At 40.6% G+C, this 22,666-nt stretch overlaps 1 long non-coding RNA gene across 1 annotated transcript; it reads right to left on the bottom strand.

The window, feature by feature from the left end:
• Positions 1-269: 269 nt before the first annotated feature.
• LOC104662468 lies at positions 270-17,539 on the bottom strand. The gene is made up of 3 exons (XR_747990.2): positions 17,425-17,539; positions 4,862-4,955; positions 270-2,072 (listed from the first exon to the last, which is right to left on the bottom strand). It is a non-coding gene; the product is annotated as an uncharacterized LOC104662468 (long non-coding RNA).
• Between the last annotated feature and the right edge of the window lie 5,127 nt (positions 17,540-22,666).

Raw genomic sequence — 22,666 nt, forward strand, 5'->3', positions numbered from 1 at the left:
TTGCCTGCCTCACAGACGGAATCCCCAGTTTCACCCCAGAACAGGAGAGGCCAGGCTCCTCCCTCCTGCAAATGACGCGAACTTCCCGAGGCCGCACCCCAGCGCGCAGCCTCCCAGCGTTCAGGCCAGACCGAGGTTCTTTCGGGGAGCCCTTTCTACTTGGCTGTCTCACGTTCATCCTCACCAGCTAGCGAAATACAAAACACACACAATACAGAGCAAACTGTGAGACGAGTATCAGTGAATAAATCCCTGTGCAGACATCTCTTGTATTAGAAATGTTCATTTGTTATGAACCCAATTCAAGCTGGCTTAAGCCAGAAAACAAACACACACCCACACAACAAGAATGTGTTAAATGTCGTAACTGGAAAGGAGTACATTGGCTTTAGGAATGGCTTCGTTGAGGGACTCAAGGGCCCTCATCAGGATTTTGTTCCCCAAAGTCTTTATCCCACAATTTATGAGCATCTCCCAAATGACATTCTTGGTAGCAGAGATACAGCAGTGCACATAGAAGGTCTGTCTTCCTCAAGCCAAGATTCTGACTGATGGTGAGAGAGGCCAGGAGTCCATTCTAGGTTCACATGCTCAGCCCTACTGTTTTTTGTGACAGATACCATCTTGGTTAGGTTCTCTCCGTGTGGTGGTACCCTACCTTTTCAAGCTCATATCCTTCCAGCAATACATGTGATTAACAAGAGACCTTCTTATTTCCACAGTTCTATTAATGTTCTGGGACATGCCTGGCCTAGAATTTAACCTGATTCTTATTCTCAGCTTTGAACAGATTACAATGCCAAACAATGAAATTCACTAATTCCTTAGACCTGACATTGGGACTGCTCTCCAAGCAGAGGAAGGCACTAGCCCCACCTAAACGCATGGGTGGAGAGTGGGCACAAGAGGCATTCCCAAAGGGAATTTGGGTGCCAGTAGCAGAAGGAACCATCTTTCCAGGGCAGGCAGAAGCAATAGTTAACTGCAGCATTGAAATTACTTCCTTAGGATATATTCTTTGCAGTGAAACATGAATTCATAGTGTAAATATATTTTAAGACTTCGGATAAAATTGCGAATGGTCTTCTATGACGTGTCTGTTTGTTTTTACACTCACCCCATGCGTGTGCCTGGTGGTTTAAGTGGTGTAAGATGTTAAAAGTACTTAGAGTGTATTAAGTTGATTTCTGATCACTGAAGACTCTCTGTTTCTCTATAGTTGATAGACTATTAGTCCATTAGTTTACGTCTCAATTACAGATAAAATGAGATCCTGGTGTTAGCTTTCAGGCAGATACACACACACACACACACACACACACACACACACACACACACCAGAGAGAGAGAGAGATCAGCTTTGAAGAAGACTGAATTCTCTCCCCTGCACAAATGAAGCCTCAATTGTTCCATCCTATGCTGCAATAGCATTAATAACTCTCAGGTAACATGGTCGTACTCTTCTGTTCTCCTGGTAAGATGATCAATAGCAAATATTTGTCTTTTTTGGAAAAAAAAAAAAAGCCTCCTCAGGATTAATAGTAAAGCCAAATAGAAGGGAATTAAAATTAGAAAGAAACAGCAAAATTCAAGATGATTGCTTCGATGTCAAAATGACCACCAGAAGAAATGACACAATGCATCTGTTATCCAAGTGGTAAACTCCTTCTGAATTTCCAAACCACATTTCCACCCAGCCTGCACTGCCTGTGCTTTGACATATCTCTGACTGTGATGACCATGATCTCTTGGAAGGGATTTTGCAGCCAGCTCTCTCATTAAGGTGTTTTCTTGAGTATGGAGAAGAAGGGAAAACAAGCCGCTCCTCCTGACTGTGGTTTAGGATATTGACACAGAAGTTGATAGATCAGTAATTCCCCTGCTCCAGGAGGGGGATCTCCGAGGGCAAACTCCAAAGTGTGATGAATGTGATGTTCAGCCCTTGCAGAACCTTGCTTGTTAGTGTTGCCTCTGTAGTCTCATTTACTGTCTGGCTTTTCCCTTGCCCTGACCTTGAAACTTCTGCACAGCCACTGAATTTGCATGCGTGTATCACCTGGTCTCCATGGCAACTGCAGAAAATCAGAGCAGAGACAAGGGATTCAGTGTCCACTTGTTAACAGTGCTTTCTACCTAAATCAGGGCATTTCAGCCTTTGGTATATTGACATTGTAAGTCAGATGATTCCTTGTCGTAGGGTCTTTCTTGTGCACTGTAGGATTTTTAGCAACATCCTGGCTTCTGCTGGCTAGATGTCAGTACCATTCTCTAATTGGGATAACCTCAGTAGTCCCCATACATTACCAAATGTCTTCTGTGGGAAGAAATCATTCCAAGCTGAGAAAAACTTAACTAGGTCATTGGAACGTAGAACCAAATTGGATGGGGTGTCGTATAATGTATAATTTCTTTACATTTTAAAAATGACCTTATTCTGAAATTGGTTCTGGTTGCCACAGAGAAATGAGCAAATATCTTCTTAGCAGGCACATCATGAAGACCTAGAAGGAATTCCAAACTGCGACCTCAAATGTGTTATTAACTGAGACAATACTTACACAATTTATAAAGTATTTTAATATTTTTTGTTTATGTGCCTCTCATAAATTACTTTAAAAAATCTTTGAAATGTACAAAGTGACTCATGTCTATAATCCCAGCAACCTTAGGAGGCCGAGGTGGAAGGATTGCTTGAACCCAGGAGTTTGCGACCAGCCTGGGCAACATACTGAGACTTCATCTCTAAAAAAAAAATAAAACAAAATTAGTCAGATGTGGTGGCATGAGCCTGTGGCTCCCAGCTACTTGGGAGGCTGAAGTGAGAGGATCACCTGAGCCTGGGAGGTGGAGGCTGCAGCCTGGGTCACACCACTGCACTGCAGCCTGCTTGACAGAGCAACACTCTATTTCAAAATAAATAATTTTTTTTAAAGTCCAATATAAAAGACACTTGCTTCTCTACAAATTCTTCTAGCATGCTCATGCCTATGCTTCTGAGCTTTTTGTACAATTTAAGATTATATTTAGAAGGCCGAAAAGCTTAGGACAGGTCTTGCCTATTCCTTGAGTAAGCCAAGGAAGTGGCATGTTCCTCTGCTATTTCTTCTGCCTCAAATGCTCTTTCTGCAGCTACCTGTGGGCTCACTCTCTCCAATGAGAATACAATTATTCTGTACCAGTAAATATCCCTTCTTCAGAGATGGCTTCCCTGACACCTTAGTGGGTCACTGCCTACCTCTGTGCCGTCTCTTTCTCTGCACTGCTTTTCTTTCCTTCTTAGCATCCAAAGTGACTACCTAAAATGGTGTGTGTATTCAAGTATTCATTTTATTATCTATCTTTATTGTCTTTCCTGCATGGGAAAGTTCATTTGCCTTTTTTGTTCACTTCTGTTTCTTCAGGAACTAGAACCTAGGCCTAGGCCACAGTGCTTCAGAGAAACACTGCAGGACACTTACTTGGTGGCATGTGTGCCGTTATCTCATTCTGTGCCCATGGCAGACATTGCTAATCGCTCAACACACTTCTCCACTAGACTCACAAACAATATCGGAGTTCTTACTGATGCTGCCACAATTTTGGAGCTAGCTGCTGCTCAATTTAAACATGATGTCACCCTCCTTACTCCAAGACTCACTGCCTATCACTTAAGAAATAAATTGGCTTTATGCAAATAGGATTATGAAACAAATTCCCAGTCACCTCTCTTCTCCAGATGAGCAGGTGAGAAATGCCAACAGGTTCAGGGAAACATAGGCTGCCTGTTTGTGTTTGAATTCTGGCTCCAGTTCTTCCTAAATTTGCAATCTTCAGGAAATTACTTTACCTTTCTGTGATTCAGTTTCCCCATTTGAAAAATGAGGATAATAATAATGTCGATTCCAAGGGGATAGGTGGTGATTCACTGAGATAGTGAAGAATAAGTCTGTAGTAAGGCACACTAAGAATGTGACCTGGGAGATAGTAATTATATGTACATGAGTGTGAGTTTTGTGTGTTACTATGATTATCTTTTTTTAAATTAAAGCTGAAACCTATAGATGAGTGTTTCTTTTAAATTAACATCACTATATTACCCATACAAGGCTGTTCTCTGCATTTAGGTGTAAGTACTAGCCATTTCATAGTATAAGTTGTAGAAAAGTGAACTTCACTTTTTTAGCACAACCCACAGCAAGAATTACATTTTCTGTTAATGACGTAGTATGTGATTATACACATTCAAAACTCAAAGAGAAGTTTCATAAATTTGTATACACCCTTACTACCTATAATGTGCTCTGACATTTCTTACTCTGTTCTCTATTCTGTTCTGTTTCAGCCTATTCTGTTTTTTAATACCTGGTTCCAATCCATTAAGCTGATTTTGTGCCACTGACACAGAGTGAGCAGTAGTTTGAAAGCCAGGGCCCTCAGGAAGGCAGACCCCGCTCTGGGGAAACATTGCCTGTTTTGCATATGCATTGCTGAAAACAGACACTGCTGGCTTAGGAGTAGGAGACTGGCCTTTCAAAGTTGTCCAGATGTGCTCCCATTTAAGAACAATGCTAATTGCATTGGCCAGTTTCAGAACTGAAATAAGCCAATGAACAAAATAAAATGCAGTGCATGAAATTTGCAATAAGCTCACTCTGAAAAAATTTCTGAAATAATCTCGGTTGTAATCATAAAATTGCAAAGGCCATAAGACAATGTCTTGGCCCAGCAGAGGACTCAACAGTGGTTTTACTGAATTGAAGGATGAGACAGCCATCCCTAAACAGGCAAGAAAAGAGCGCCTCTGCTGGCTGGGGGTGGAAATTACCACATTACCAAAAGGAGATTGGGTTCGTGTTTAGTACACAGAGCAAGGAGGACTCACTGGAACCCAGTGATTTATTGATCCTGATGTCTCCTGGTGCTTCCGTGCTCAGTAGTAAAGACGGACAGATCAGAGCAAGGATCCTGGGAGGGAGCTAGGGAGGTATTGTTCAAAGGATACAAAATTTCAGTGAGGCAGGAGGAATAAGTGAATGATGTCCATTGCACATGACAATGAGAATTAATCATATATTGTATTCTTGAAAAATGCTAAGAGAGTAAAGTGTTTTTACCATAAAAATAAGGACTATGAGAGCTAATGAATATGCGAATTAGCTGGATTGAGCCACTCCACAATGTATATATACTTTAGAGCATCACAGTGTACAAAGAAAATACAAACCATTTTATCTGTCAATGAAAAAATGAAAATCATTATATTAATTTTTAGTGAAAATCAAAGCAACAATCAAAAGTAGGACTATTGAAGATTCAGATTCTTTAGAAATGAAGGCTTGAGTTACTCTACCGATAAGGAATCTTGACTAATTGATTTTTTTGGCTGACAGCAAGAGAAGTATGGAAATATGGAATGGATCCTAAGAAAAGAATGGCACATGTATACATAAGCAGAAATGAGCATTCTATGCTTTTGCATATTTTCTCTTTCCTTGTTATGTGTGTTTGTTTTTTATAAATAATAATTTTTATTGTCTTTTTCTCCTTCCTTTTATTACTTTACATACAAATCATAAGCTATTGTTATACAATTTAGCTTTCAGGTAACAGAATAGTCAGTGGGACCCTGACTAAATTTGAGGAGTAACTAATGCAACTGTTATTATGATGCAATGACTTGAGGCCTGTTTTTCCTCATGTTAGGGAAGGGGCAGGGCTGCATATCACGTATAAAGGCTGCATGTAAAAGAAGGTCATGTACTAAGAAGGGTAAAAAGCAATCTGAAGGATATAGCAGTCACAGATGTGGGGAGCAGGCACTACCTCTGGGACTGAAGGGGCATGCCAAAGACAGAAGAGACTTGGGAAAGGGCCATCTCCAAGTTTGAGATCAGACTCTTTGCAAGGGATGTGGCTCTGAACCCAGGTGGAGAGGTTTGGTGAGTACAACAGGCTGGGCCTGGCCAGCAAGAAACCACCCACTGGGGCACCAGCAAAACTTATCGGACGGATGTACTATTGAAGCCCCCACGCATTATGGCAAAGAAGCTGCCCATTGGAAGAGAGTTTCCTGGTGACTACTTCCTTATGGGAATAAGAAGGAGAGGATTGGGATCAGGAGAAGAAGCACAATCCTTTTGTAAGTTGTTCCGGCTAACAAATGTGCAGTGTTTACAAAGTTCAGCCCCAGTGTTACAGAGGAAATCAAAACGGATGGGTTTGGAACTGAAAGTCAAGAACTCGATAACTGGTCCAGCCTCACCTGTGGTAAAGCAGCTTCCCACACACCCATCTACACATATTTCGACTTTTTTAAAACCATGACAAAATGACTCTATGCTTCCCTCTACTGATCAATCAGAACATAATTGGAGGGAAGATGACTTGCTATTATCTGCCTCCTGAGATAATGAAATAAAGGAAGTGACAAGCCCACTTCTAATCTACTTCTCCCTTCAATAAAACTGAGCCTCAATATTTAAAAAATCCAGTTTACAGAAAACATGGGGATGTAAGAATGTGTTAGAGATGCCATGATAACATAATCGACTTCTGTTGAGGGCCTTCAAGACCACCCTCCATCTGGAGTTTTCCTAGAAAGTTTCATAGGGCCAGCATACAGTTGTGTTCATGACTAAGATTTGTAACAGGGATGTGATAAGAATACACACTGGATCCTAGAGGTCAAAGACACTGGCAGGGCCTGCAGAATCTCCATGTCAGCTTCCGGTGCTCTCTCCCTCTTATAAGGCTCTCAGAATCCATTCGTCCCCCAATTTTGAAAATATAGCAACAGGTAGGCCGTGTTTCTGCCCAGGGAAGCCCATTAGAGACTCAGCACCCAAGGTTTTCTGGGAGCTGGTCACATAAAGATCTTTTGCCAGGCACATACCAAAATGCCAGACTCCCGAAAGAAAAGCAGGTGTTCAGAATAAATCATATTGTTTGAACAGTCCAGGCACTAGTGAGCTAGTCTTACCATGGAATGGCAGGCACATTCCCAAAATCCAAATTCCTAGACATTAACCAAGGGCCGACTTGCAAGAACACCTTTCTGTGGAGAGTAGTCTCCATCCTGCTATGCTAACTCATTTCTGCACGCAGCCCAATGTAGAAGGGGCTGAAAAATCGATTGGAAAATCATTTTTATATGGAAACACATACATGGCATAGATAAAGAGGAAAAGTACAAGAAACTGAAAAAACTTAGAAAAGATTTATGGAACACACCTACCAAAGGAAACATCTGCATCTTGCTTTGTTTGGACCTTAATTTAAATGAACTCTAGGCAGACATTTTTAAGGTAGCAGAGAATTGTGAAGATAGATTGGTATTGAATAATATGAAATGAATATTGCTGACTATGATTGCATTATGTACGATCATGTATCTTAGTTACTTAAAAAGAGTCTCTATTAGCAATACATACCACCATATTTACAGATAAAATTACTTGAGGTCTGGGAACTTAAAAAATAATAATCTTGCTTTGTTGGTGATAATAATGACAAGTATTAGTGGAGATAAATGAAACAAAATATTGATAATTGTGGAAAATCTTTTTTTTTTTTTTTTTTTTTTTTTTGAGATGGAGTCTTGTTCTATCTTCCAGTCTGGAGCACAGTGGCCTGACCTCAATTCACTACAACTTCCACCTCCTGGGTTCAGGTGTTTCTCCTGCCTCAGCCTTCTGAGTAGCTGGGAATACAGGCATGTGCCGCCATGCCTGGCTAATCTTTGTAATTTTCATAGAGACGGGGTTTCGCCACGTTGGCCAGGCTGGTCTGAAACTTCTGACCTCAGGTGATCTGCCTGCCTGGGCCTCCCAAAGTGCTGGGATTACAGGCGTGAGCCACTGCACCCAGCCTAATTGTGGAAAATCTTCAAGAAGTACAGGGAGAGTAGTCATATCATTCTTTCTATCTTCATGCATGTTTGAAAAGTTCCATATTTAAAAAGACTAATATAAGTAAAGATATATTTTGTTTCTTTATATGTGTAGCCCAGATAACCCACAATTAACCAAAAATGTGAAAGCAAGAATAACAGGGTGACAAGAAAAATTAGCTTTTCATTAAGAAGTTACCTGTAGATTACAAGGTAGAGTAAATGTAGTCTGTCTCCTGGCATTCGTAGGCATATTTTTGGCAGGAGTGAGAAATCTGATCTTTACAAATGATGTCGTTTTACCACCCCTTCTCTTTGTACTAGCTTCCTGGTAAAGGTTAATTGGTTTACCTTTTCAAGAATTTCCTTCCATACACACGCCTCTGTATCTTCTTTTTTTAAAAAAGAACAATATACAGAAAAGTGAAAACTAGTTGTGACTTGAAGATAATAATTCAGATTTTTGTGGGTCTGTGTGTTTTCATCTGAACTCACTTAACTTAGGCTTTTGATTGGAGTGTTGTTTAGAATAGGATCAAGAACATACGGGCAATTAGGTTAGGTGTGGTGGCTCACGCTTGTAATCCCAGCACTTTGGGAGGCTGAGGCGGGCAGATCACTTAAGATCAGGAATTCAAGACCAGCCTGGCTGATAGGGCGAAACCCTGTCTCCACTAAAAACGCAAAATTAACTGAGCATGGCAGCACATGCCTGCAATCCCAGCTACTCAGGAGGCTGAGGCAGGAGAATTGCTTAAACCTGGGAGGCAGAAGTTGCAGTGAGCCAAGATCGTGCCACTGCACTCCAGCCTGGGTGACAGAGTGAAATGCTGTCTCAAAAACCAACCAAACAAACAAACCAAACCAAACCAAACAGAAGAAAACATGGACAATTGATCTGGGACAGCTCTCCCTCGCTTACCTCCCTAATTAGTGTTCACTTGCTGCTTTACCAACTAATTAAAGTGCAACTCCCATTCAATAATATTTGGTTCCTTCTCATGTCCAGCGCAGATATCAGCACTGGGTCTTAAAGGTTATCAGGCAGTCAGATGCTCAAAGACATCCCAGCTTATGGAAAGAGGAATCTTCAAATAAACAGCACTAGCAATGTACTATTGGGTTCTTCTCATAAAGCTGACTGGAGAGAATGGAATAGGAGATAAAGAGAAGGATGGCTAAGTTCTATGAGAAGGAAAGAAGCAAAGAGAATCAAGAATGTAGAGAAGGGAAAGGTTGAGTGCAATTTTTCTTTGAAACAAATTTGGTTATCTTACCCCAGAATAGAATTCTATTGAAAGAAAAATAATATTGATTACAGCATCAAAGGTAAAGAGAAAAAGCAGGCTTTGGGAAACACAGAAACTGAATAGGAGCTAAGAGGATGTATTTGTTGCCACAGCAACAAATGGATAAAGCAGCTCCAACTGTTTTCAGCCTTTCCAACTCAAGATTTACATTTCTGAGGAGAGTATGTGCATGGCCCAGATTGCTCCCTTACCCCTTTGCCAAGAGAGCATTGGGCATGTTGATTGACAGCCCCAGGAAGTTAGTACATCAGACAGGGTTGGGGTGGAGGGGAGGATGGATGCAGAGCAGGTAAATGCAACACATGTCAACACAGATGATTACGCAGGGATGAAGATGGAAAGTGGCAGCCCAGGCAGCCAGAGCTGTATACACCATGACAGAGACATGAGGGACTGATGGCCTATAAATGGAACAAGCTCCATGGAACAGGCTGGGAAGTATACTCAATTTTGGATTGCTTTGTGATTACCTCATCCTCAAACATTGCTCTGAGAGATCTGGCCTGGATCACAGATACATATCTGAAGCCATTATTGAGGGCGTGTATTTTTTCTTGGCTTCAGAAAGGTCATGGACAGAGAGCCACAGAGTTGACTCAGCCCCACTGGAACGACGTAGACTGGGAGGAAAAAGTTCATCTTCAGAGGAAAGCTGGGGGTTCTTATCGGAAGGAGAAATTGAACCCAGATTGGAAGAAACAAACAGGACATCGTAATTCTCCCACTGGTTCTCAAGATACTCTCTTCCTAGGACATAGGAGGAGAAAACACACCCCTCCTTAATGAAGAGATGAGGAAATTGAGGTGAGTATGAACGGACATTCCTGCATTCCCACAGCTACCACGAGGTGGAGCTCAGACTAAACCTTCAATCTCAGGACTTCTGGGCTGGTGTAGCCTCTATTGATCTCTCTGTGGAAGAGTATTTGTGTAGTCAGTCCTCTGAGACGTTTCAGAGGCAACCCCAAAATCTACCTAATGCCGCTCTACCCGCAAGCCTCCCAAAAAGAAATAGAAATTGCACATTCCTCTGGGTCCTAAAATGAGACCCCCAACTCTCTGACAGAAACAGGAGCTGCCTAAGTAACAAGGAGGAAAGAACCAACTGATCTGAGGAAGCATCTGTTCCATTAAGAACGTCACTTGTGTCGGTTCATTCAGGCAAGAGAGAAGGTCAGTCTCTGGAAATCTAGCTGCACTTTGGATGCTCCACCTGCTTTGCCATGCGCCTAAATCTAGGCAGGGCTCCACATTGTTATTCTGGTCATGAATCCAAACACAGAAAAAACCGGAAAACTCCAACCACCCAATCCTGCCTCTAACACGTGTGAGCCATTGGCCCTTGGGCTCATTAAATACGTTCTTTAGGCCTCGGTGACCTCATTTGCCCATGGGGATGACAATAGAAACTGTCTCAGCTGTTATTGAGAAATCCATGCAATAATGCACATGAAACCCTGAACACAGTGGCTGACATAGGCAAATGCTCCATAATGTTGGTTATTACTATTACTGCTATGTATAATAGTCATGATCAGAAACCATCCCAAGATGTCAAGCTAAGACCCTGCTTAATTATGGCAAGTCTACAGATGAAATATTTGCAACATCATGAATGTGTTTATAAAGAATATGGAATAATAAGACAAAAAATGTTTATACTTAATACTGACCAAAAGGAGCAGAATTCAAATCTATATGCCAACATGAATAGGATACAATTAAAATGTACAGGGGGAAATTAAGGGAATGGACTAATGTTCATTGTCAGTAGATTTAGTTGAGTCCTTTTTCTACCTTCTGCTTTTACTGTGTCTTTAAGTGTTTCTATCACAAAATTCACTTTCATGACAATAAAAGGTTTTAGTATTTTACAAAAGATGTATGTTCTCTTAAATTTCAATTGCAAATTCATTATGCATTGGAAAAAATGCATCCCACTTTGGGAAGACTTCCCTCCCTCATCTGTAAAGAAAGAGGAGGAAACTCAGTGGTTGAAATGGCTCTTTGCAAGCTCTTTCTCCTAGCATTCCAAGCCAAGTGATAAGGCAGCTACTTAGGATTCAGGAGTAACAGCATGAGCTATTTCCCCAGAGAACCAGCGACAAAATTTCTATATCAATTTCCAGTCCATGAATCTAAGATTCCATAACTACGCCTATGAAAGGGTTTTTTGGGGGAAAGTACATCAAAATAATATTTGAAGTAAGCATTTACAGCTGAAAAGGGGGAAAATGTTATCCAGGGATTGGAAAAGCATAGGGTGGGGAAAGCTAACCCCACTCTAATTCCTACTAGCATGTTCTCCCCCTGGTGTGGCTGCATCTTTGTGCCAACAAAGATAGATAATAAATAGAAAAATCAATAATAAATGCAAGGCTATAATGTCAGGGAAGCACACAGAAGGAGACTTCTCTCATCATAGATTTTCTTAAATGAGCCAGTTCCCACCAGTCCTGAAACTATAAAATTCTCTGCAGTTTTAACTTGCAAGTAAGTATAGCTTGAAAACCCACATAACACATATGTCTCTTCCAGGGAATTACTAAGGAGTGCACATCATGAATACATAAAAACCAGTGCCAACCGGACCTGTGTTCCACTGGACTTTAAAGAAACCCCAAATCTGAGCAAATACAAATTAATGTGCTCCCGAGAGTAGTTTTGCTCACAAGCCAGTCTCAGTTAAATAAAGGCTGTTTTTCTTGAGGTGAATGAAGGGTGTCGGCAGCTAGGACTGAACGAAGGAAGCAGCTGCCATTTCTAGGAGCTCACTGGGTTTGGCTCATGATCTAAAGATTTAACCTGCATCACTGACGAGATCCTCACAAAAGCCTGATGTGTGTAGGTGAGCACATGCTTTTGTGTGCGGGGAGCATTATCATCCCTGTTTCACAGACAAAATACTGAATATAGAGAGGTAAATTCAGTAACTGGATATAACAATAGAAACCAGACTATAACTGAAGCTAACCCTCTCCAAACTCTATGCTACTCAACCCTGTAGGGATAGTATCATGCATTCTCCAAATTCCATTTATTCCACCAAGATTCCATTTTACATGTGCTGACAAAAATATAAGCAATATTTTTTACATTCATTTGCTTTGAGATTCTCCCACGAAACAGCATCCCTGGGGATAGCCTGTATTCTTTCAGAGCAAAGGCAGTGAGTGAACTGGTGGTTATCTGGCCCGATGCTGTTTGCAAACACACTGCGTTTGCCTTGCAGAATGTTTAAAAATTTAAAATTAATATCCAACATGTAAAAATAAAACATTTTACAAAAAATTGTAATATCTAGCTTTCTGTGAAACGTTAGAAGATTTGTGAATACTGGAAATGCATTCCCATTTGGCAAAGATAACCCAGCCCCTTTAAAGCCTCTCTTCCTACCTGCACCCCCGACATGAGCACAGGGTGAAGTTTCCTAAGACCAGGACCCAGGTGGGAAGCTGCTCACCCTCTGAGTCCCCTGACTGCAGGAAAAACTGTCATCCAATTCCTCCATCCAAGGACATCTGAGAACCTTCACTAAAGCCCATTGTTTCCCATAGGAATATTCAACATTTACTCAACCGTAACTGTGTGCCAATACTATTTCATAGAATCTTCACAAATCCCCCATGAGATGGTCAATATTATGATCTATTTAAATGAGAAATAGTAGTGATTTTTCCTCCATGACACTGGAAAGGATCCACTTAAATGATGCATTATTTTTTGCTCCAGAATTTTTTCTCAACTTTGATTCTACAAGAACTCAGCATTCCAGTGTCTCTATTTTGCACCAACTGAGCTACACTTTGTTATTGTTGTTATCTTCTTGAGCAGGTATCAGCACCCGTGGCTTTAGGAAGAGGGAAAATGAGGAGGAAATCTAATCTACCTGAGTCTAAACAATAAGCATCCATGAATAGGGACACTGCATTTGACAAGACGGAAAAGGCAAATAAATTTACTCCGGTTATAAAAATGTCATTATTTGATTTTACTTTAAAATGGCTCTTCAGATCATTCAATGTAAAACAAAAAGGCTTTCTCTTTAATGGTTTCTGTCAGAGACAATATGGTATGAGGCACAAATGATGAACTCGTCCCAGGATATCAACCAAGTGGATACCCATCAGGTAGGGAGGCAGGGTCCTGGTGATACACTATGTGGAGGAATGGGGAAAATTGATGGAGGACATGGTTGGAATCAGTGGATTTAAATTTTATCTCAATTCCCCCACATCTTATAGTCCTAGACATGTATATTCTTTATTTTATTCAAAAGATACCAACTTTATATCAACTAACCAATTAATTTACAGGGAAAGGTTCTATTTAACCTCCTAAAGATGAGTCCCATACAATGAGTGCCTCCTCTTTCCCAGCCCCTGTTCTAAGTACTTACAACGTATTATGTTATGTGAGTCTCAAATACCCAATGGACTGAGGACTCCTAGTATGACATGCAAAGTAAAATCATACAGGTTTTCATTCTGATACCTGCTATTTGCTTTCTATATGTTCTCTCATTTGATTCTTTTTTGTTTTGTTTTGTTTTCAAGACGGAGTCTTACTCTGTTGCCCAGGCTGGAGTGTAGCGGTGCGATCTCCGCTCACTGCAACCTCTGCATACCAGGTTCAAGCGATTCTCCTGTCTCAGCCTCCTGAGTAGCTGGGATTACAGGTGCCCACCACCACACTTGGTTAATTTTTGTATTTTTAGTAGAGATGGGGTTTTATCATATTGGCCAGACTGGTTTCGAACTCCTGACCTCAGATGGTCCACCTGCCTCAGCCTCCCAAAGTGCTGGGATTATACGAGTGAGCCACTAAGGCTGGCCATTTGATTCTTATAACACCTTTGAAAGCAAGCATGGCAAATATTATAATCACACTGTTACATAATATTATACTAGTTTTAGAAGGAAACTGAGGCTCCTCAGGGTGCTTAGAAGTTTTGCCACTGAAGTTCAGGTGCATTTATTTGCTTCTATTATGTCTTTGTTACCATCTGAACAAACATACAGTTGGCTGCAATGTTGAAAATGTGCCATCATGCACCTACACTGCCACAGACAACATGGCGCACCTTGACCTGAGCTCAGAATTGCAGGTATATTAAATGTTAGTCTTCACCATTTAAAGGCAACTGTATTTCCTACGGAAGAGACTACTCGTTTTCTCCCTATGCATTTCCCCTATAAGAATAGAATTTGTGTTTTTTGACTTCATAGGTAGCTGTCCAGAATAAAGTAGACATTACCCAGCACACCTTGGGTCAAGGGAATGTCAGGTGACTAACTAAATTCTAGATGAAACTGGAAGTGTCATATGACAACTTCCAAAGCATAGCAAGGACATGCTCCTCCTATGGACGGCAACCCAGGTTTTTTATTTGTCTTCTCCTATATGCTTTAATGTAGACATGGTGTCTGCAGCTGATGCTGCCATCTTGCTAACGAGATGAAGAGGAATGGAGATCAAGAGCAGAGCAACAATCTGGAAGAAGCCCAGGTTCCTGATGACCTTTAGGTCCAAACCACCATTCCAGCCTCAGACCCCTTTCTTAAGATGTTTTCATGAGACAGAAACAAACTTCTCTGTCATCTAAGCAGCTACATTTTAGCCTGTAATTCAAAGGAACACTATTCTTAACTAATAAAATTTTCAGACAAAACGTTGAGACCCACCAACTAAATACTGCATGTTTTAAATGTGAGGATGAGCAAAACATGTCTGTGTCATTAGCATGACACCACACACCTTAATGAGGTTCTCTGTCTTAATATACTTTAAAAAACCGTATTTAGGCTGGGCGTGGTGGCTCAAGCTTGTAATTCCAGCACTTTGGGAGGCCGAGACGGGCAGATCACGAGGTCAGGCGATCGAGACCATCCTGGCTAACCTGGTGAAACCCCGTCTCTACTAAAAAAAAATACAAAAACTAGCCGGGTGAGGTGGCGGTGCCTGTAGTCCCAGCTACTCGGGAGGCTGAGGCAGGAGAATGGCGTGAACCTGGGAGGCGGAGCTTGCAGTGAGCTGAGATCCGGCCACTGCACTCCAGCCTGGGCGACAGAGCAAGACTCTGTCTCAAAAAAAAAAAACAAAAACAAAAACAAAAAAAACCGTATTTAGCCAGCAGCCCACCCTTTTAACATAATGTTACTGTTCATTTTTGGATTTTAGGAGGGCAACAGTTAACCCTACCTCATTCCTCTCTGAGTTTGGAACCAACTGAAACAAAATAGAGGCATATTTATATTAAAATATGACAAACAGAGCAAATTTATTGCTCCTATTGCTGGTTTGGTAGACATGGTTGGGCCTTTAGTAAAGTTATCCTCTACATTGTACTCGATAAGTACAGATTTTCTTTGGACCCGTTGGTATAGAGGACCAGGGCCACCTCTCACCTGGCCAAACACAGAGAATCCAGGAACCTTACAAGTAAGTCACACATGACCACAATGTTCACATATTAACCTTGCTAGTTAGAAAAAGGAGAATAAATACTGCAAGCATCCTGCCAGCTCCACAGTTCTTCACCCTCCCTCTGGGTTGAACAAGTGAAGTGGGGAAGGGGTTCAGTTTTATTCCGGCAATCCCAGAAAGTGAGAGGCTTTTATGTCATGGTCTCCAGCTGGAACAAGTGGAAAGAAAGAAAATAGATCTCCCGCTGCTCAAGAGAAAGAAGGAATATGGCAGCTAAGGATGGGCGACAGAGGGAAGTGATGGTTTCTAACCTGACACAAGGTGGAGAGAAGTAATAAACTAGATGATAAGGGAAGTAATTAAAGTAAAACAAATCTATGACATGAGGTTTCCTTACACACACACACAAGGAATATGGGACTTGATTGCAAGCTTCTTGTTCTTTCATGTTATTATTGAACTCATTATCATGATTGCTGTAATTGTAGTGGTGACCCACTTTATTCATTCATTGTAAGACATTCCTGAAACCAAAGCAGCAATAGGCACTATTCTAAGGCAATATTTACCTGTCATTGTTCTACAGTACCTGTCCCTCTTTTGATGTGGTGTCAATGTCTGTTTAGGTTATATGGTGCCTATATCCCCTGTCATCAGCACCCTCCCATGCTCAGTTCTTCTCATCTACATGCACAAGTATTTCTCTGGGGAAAGGACTGTAGATAAGACAAAAGGAATGTCTACCAGAGAAACAAATGAGCTTAGCTAATGAAGGAAATGAAAATTGGAGCCATAATGTGCTACTGTATCATAAATGAGCATAAATTATTTTGTCAGTGCTATTTACAATTTTACATGGTGCAGAGCTGTGCAATTACGTCTATTCAATTATGCCATTCAAGGGATCTTTCAATAAGGATTCTTCATTGTGGCCAAACAACACATTTGGAAGCTTCCGTTGTACATGGGATTCAAATCTAGACATGAAAGAGTCCATTGCTGTAGATTCAGAAGAAAACTCTTGGCTAAATGTCAAAATACTAGCAAATTCTTGAAGGAGAAATTTTCAATCATTTAGGAATAAAGCATTATGAATATGACCTCTCTCTCTACGATTGTGGAAATTCTGAGTTGAATTCCAAATATCATGGTGGTTAGGTCGGTGTATTACCAACAATGACAACAACAAACAATACACAGAACAAAATTTGGAAACAACATGATCAGAAGACTTTACAAAGGTTAAAAAAGCCCCACTGAGAGGTATTTTTCATAGAATATGTAAATTTTTTATGCATGTTAAAAACAGGAGGACTCTTAAAATATGACTGTAATACTATAATCATTCACAAATGGAATTAAAAATATAAATATCATCAAGTATCTAGTCAATGTTCAAATTTCCTTGCATGTCTGAGCCTTTTTTAAACCTCTAATATATCATTTGTACATGTTTCATTTTTTTCTTTCCATAGATAAACATGGCAGCCTTCCAACCCACTTTCTTTTCACCAAACTTAACAAATCCCATAATTACATTCATCCACGTTGTACTATTCACAGCTGCACATCCCATCATGAAAGAGCTTGGTTTTCTATAGGAGTCAAGCTAAATAACGCAATTGTTAAGACAAAACCAGACTTAGCCTGGCTTAAAAATTGAATTGTGTTACCAACCTGGTGGAAAGTTCCATTACTGGATGGGAAGAAACACTATCACCTTTTCAAAGAATGAAAGTGAATATTAAGCTTCTAGTTACAGTAGTAGAGGTGAGAACCACAGCCACTGAGGCAAGAAAGTGAATGTTAGCATCTACTTACCCTATACAACTTCCAAGGCAATGTTGGGCTTGTTTTACATCTGACTCCTACCCCAGATGTGGATACATTAAGCCTTTGGTCTTAAATACAGCTAGTGCATACTGACTCATGATTTCAGATGGTTTCAGGAAAGACTGTCAAGCAAAAGTTGTACTTGGGGGAATTCCTGGCAGAATAACAGATGTAGAAATGCCTAACTGCTTTTGTGATATAAATTGATCTTCCTATGGCATCAGTGAATCTTCACGCATTCCTTACATTGATCAGGTAAAACTTACTAGAAATAAAAATAACACACACAAAAACACCTTCAAATACTGTGTATATTCATTTATTATTTTTGAATTTAAATGCTTCAAACCTGACCTATAAACTTTCTGAAATGTGTTCAGGCAGCAAATACACATACCATCTACCTATGTCCATTTTGTTTCTGAAATTAGCTTATTCTTGCCTCAGGACTTTCCCTTACTCGGTCCTCTGCCTGCAGCTCCTGCTCTTGGCCTGTCTGCTTTGCACCTTCCCTCCTTAGAGGACTGCACCCCCAGGTCTTCATCTGGGGAGCCCTCCCTGACTCGTCTCAGGTAGCTCCGTCACTCCCATTCCAGTCTCCCTCCATTAAATTACCCATTTATTATCTTCATAGAATTTTATCATAACCAAAAATCATGTTGTTTGTTTTCTTGCACACTGTCTGAATCCTTCATTGTATGTGACCATGATGAGGGCAGGGAAGTGAATCACATTCACCATGGGATCCCCAGGTCTTAGAACAAAGCCTGGCACATGGTAGGTGCTTGTGAATGAATAAATGAAAGGGTAGATGGATGGATGGATGGATAAATAGGTAGGTAGGTGGATGGGTGGGTGGATGAGTGGGTGCGTGGATGGATGGGTGGATAGATGCATGAATAGAAGGATGGATGGATAGATGGGTAGGTGGATGGATGGGTAGATGGGTGGACATGTGGATGGATGAGTGGATAGGTGGATGGAATAATGATTGAATGAGTGGGTGGATGGATGGATGATGGATGGATGGATGGATGGATTGTGTAAGTATAGATGGATGGATTGGATGGATGGATGGATGAATTAGTGAGTGAATGAAGGAAGCACCTACAGAGAAAGTTCAGGAGATTTTACTCATAGTGAATTTTATTTAGTACAACCAACATCATGAAGAATTTATGATAAAATTGTTTAAAAAGGGTTAGATTTTTACCAATGAATGGCCCAGAATAGTGGGCGATGACTCTAGATCTTTGATTTTCAAATGAGATTACTCTAAAACTAACAATGACTTTAATTGGAAAGTAAGCCAGGGAAAGTTTAAAATATGCTTGATGTATATCAAGAGAACCCAAGGATTGAGTTATATAAAAACGATACGGAATGAAGCCTCCTCCTTACCTCCCCTGATATGTCAGTTGCATGTTTGTCCTCACTTTGCTTGTAGCAGCCAGGATGCTAAGACTCTGGAAAATCATAGTTGAACCACTGCAGCAATCTGGTTACATTTGCTTGCAGCAGAGATAAGTGATTTGAGTATTCTAGCATTCTGGAGACTTGGGCTCATTCACCAGGTCTCCTCCAAATCTGTTGTGCTGCTTTGGACAATTATTCTCAGCCTTTAAAAACTCCCCTGCCATCAAGGTCACTGCAGGACAACCTCCTATAGACTATCTGTTAATGTGTGCTGTTTCCAGTGAAGATGGGTAAAACCTAACTGATATTATTGGAAATATGATACTGACCACAAAATGAACCACTTTCCTTTGGTGATGACTCTGATTCAATTCAGATGATTACATTTGCATCATCTTAAGCTTGGACATATCACTGATTCCTCCATCAAAGTCTATTCTTTGACAAGCTATTTTAGAAGTAAAAAGACTTTATGGGCCTTTTTCAAACACTTTGGTTCAGGGAAACTGGCACTGACTGAGCAAAAAACACCAAAGGTCATTGTTACATCATTCCAGAGGACAGAAGGTCTCAAGTAAACTTCTCTTGCCCCTCCCATGAGGATATCAATTCATTCTCTCCTCACCTTGCTCTTTCTCCTTCTTTTTCTTTTCTTTTCTTTTCTTTTTTTTTTCTTTCTTTTTTTTTTTTTTTTTTTGATGGAGTCTCGCTCTGTCACCAGGCAGGAATGCAGTGGCACAATCTCGGCTCACTGCAACTTCCACTTCCCAGGTTCAAGTGATTCTCCTGCCTCAGCGTGCCGAGTAACTGGGACTACAGGTGTGTACCACCACACCCAGCTAATATTTTGTATTTTCAGTAAAGACAGGGTTTCTCCATGGTGGCCAGGATGGTCTCCATTTCTTGACCTCGTGATCCGCCCACCTCAGCCTCCCAAAGTGCTGGGATAACAGGCGTGAGCCACCACGCCTGGCCTTCTCTTTCTAACTCACAGAACGGTGTGTGGGAATGGAACCTCACAAGCCGTTGCTCCTTGCTCTGTGACTGCAGGCCACTTGGGAGTTGAACACAGGGTTGGGAAGAGGGATGGCTGGTGTTACATGTCCTGCCTGGTCTCGGAGCCTGGAAACCAGTGGAATACAGACTGGCTAGCCGCATGCCTATTGTGCTAAGGTGCTACCTCTTTCTCTCCACCTCTCTTACCTCTCTGCATTTGACTTCACAAGACCTGGCTTGCCTTGTTCTCCAACATCGGCTGCTTTTGACTGCATGGAATGGAGTCTGACTCAAACAGAGTGTGGGAGCTGGCCTCGGATTTCTAGGGTGGGGCTAACCACAGGACAACAAGCTGGGGAAACTCAAGGAAATCAAGCCGACTCGTGATGTACTAAGGGCTCTTGTGTTCTCATTGGACTATTATAACTCAGATTATTAGTTAGCATAACAAAGTCTTTACCAAAAAGAGAGACAGAAGCTATCTACAATCTTACCTTCCATGATGGATCAGGCACCACAGGACATGTCGGTCTTCCCTGTTGGCTCAGTATTACACTGAGTGCAGAAACATCCCAGAAACAGTGAGTACTACGTCTACCACAACACCCTAAGGTATGGGTCGAAATACAACTGACAGCAACATTCACAATAACAACATTTACTAGAAAAACTAAAACAAAAAAATCTACAGGTAACCTAATTTCAGTCATATAACTTTGGTAATGGAGAACATTTGGGTATCTTAAATACCTCTGTGACATTCCTACAACTATAACAAATATATAAGGATATTCTTTGAGTTGACTCATCATTTTGGTAGAAATGAAAGGTTTACTTAGTCACCACTGTATGGGCCTTTATCTGCTTCTAGCTTCAACTACTGAAATTACTTCAAGGGATTACTTTTTGGTTTTTGATGCAAATACTTGGTTATTTTGGCTTGTTGCTCTCCTGGGCTTCCCTAGGTTTGCAGGTGGTGACCGTGGCAGCCTGTAAGATGGTGATCACTGACCCCTGTCTCAGGGTGTCCACTCCCTGTGGAATCTCTTTTCCTTTAGCATGAGTTGAATTGAAGAACTCTCTTCCAATGAACAGAACAGGCCAAATCTCAGAGGTATCTGCTCTGAGATTAGGTTATTAAAAAAAAAAAAAAAGACCAAAAAACCTGTGGCTTTCATTGGGGGTGTCACTTCTTATTTTTTCTGGAGGAAAGCAGCTGTCACAAGGTAGCTCTCTTGAGGGGTTGAGATGGCAAATGCCTCAAGTCTGCAACTATCATATGAGCCAGTTTTAGGTGATTTTGAGAGGACTACAGCCCTGGCTGACATCTTAACAGCAACCTCAGAAGCTTCCTTGACCCAGAACCACCCAACACCATTTATTAAGAGGAAATAGGAAAGGAAGAGGATGGAAGAGAATAAAAGACAATGATTGGGAAGAAAATAAGAAAATGAAAAGGCCAAGATGAAGAGGAGGAGAAGGAAGAGAAAAAAATTATAGCAATAACAATATTTAACAAAGATTTAGTAGCTATTTTTAGGGCTACGAATTTAAAACTGTGAGCATTAAACATTACAAGGCATCCAAAGAACTCTTTAATAAAACAATATTGAAGTTATTTTGTTGTGATTATGTGTACTCACTTGACAAAGAAAAGAATAAACATCCTAAGGTTAAGCAAATAGGCACTGGTGGTCTGAGATAAAATTTCTAGGCAAAACATAAAACATAAATACATATAGCTTGTGTTCTATCTCAAGCAACTTGACAGATGTGCTCTGGGAAACTGCATTAGACAGGTGTTTCAAGAATGAAAAGTATATTGATGTCAAATATACATATGATATACATACCATGTGTTTAAGTAAACTGCTTTAGGAAATATGAGGATGAGTAAAAGCAACACTTCTAACTATATAATACAATGTTAGAATAGGTTTAACTAAATGAGTAAATGTAACTATGTGCCTAAAAATTTACACATTTAGGTTTTTCTTTTCTCATTGGGGAAATGTCGAGACACATAAAACCATTTTTTTTTTTTTTTTTTTTGTGGGGCTACAGATCTCGGCTAACAGAGACTTGGAGACTCAATGGCTACTGCTGATGAGGAAATGAGCTACATAGTCGAGAAATACTGTTGAAGCTAAAGGTCCCCTTGAAAGATGATGAGATTATGTCAGTGCAGTAGAATCTTGGACTGAGCAAACTGTTACTCTCCATCAGCAAGGAGACACCATAATGCAGTATCAGGAAGAAATCAGGAATTTAATGACTTTGCGTATTTGCTATGGTCCATAGTAATTATGGGCATCCAGCGAAAAAAGTTGATAAATCAGATGATCGCAAGATGAGAACAAATAATTTTGTGTAGCCCTGAAGGAACACCAGTGTGCCTTGAAATTTAAAATAAAATTGACAAATGGAATCTAATTAAACTGAAGAGCTTCTGCACAGCAAAAGAAACTATCAACAGAGTAAACGGACAACCTACAAAACGGGAGGAAAATTTTTGCAATCCATGCATCTCACAAAGGTCTAATATCCAGCATCTATAAGGAACTTAAACAAATGTATAAGAAGAAAGCAAACAAACCTGCTAAAAAGTGGCAAAGGGCATGAAAAGACACTTCTCAAAAGACATACATGGGGCCAAAAATCATGAAAAAAAGCTCAACATCACTGGTCATTAGAGAAACGCAAATGAGATACCATCTCACACCATTCAGAATTGTTATAACTAAAAATTCAAAAAATAACAGATGCTGACAAGGTTGTGGAGAAAAAGAAATGCTTTTACACTGGTGGTGGGAGTATA

Source organism: Rhinopithecus roxellana, chromosome 10 (genome assembly GCF_007565055.1).
Source record: "Rhinopithecus roxellana isolate Shanxi Qingling chromosome 10, ASM756505v1, whole genome shotgun sequence".
Classification (NCBI taxonomy): Eukaryota; Metazoa; Chordata; class Mammalia; order Primates; family Cercopithecidae; genus Rhinopithecus; species Rhinopithecus roxellana.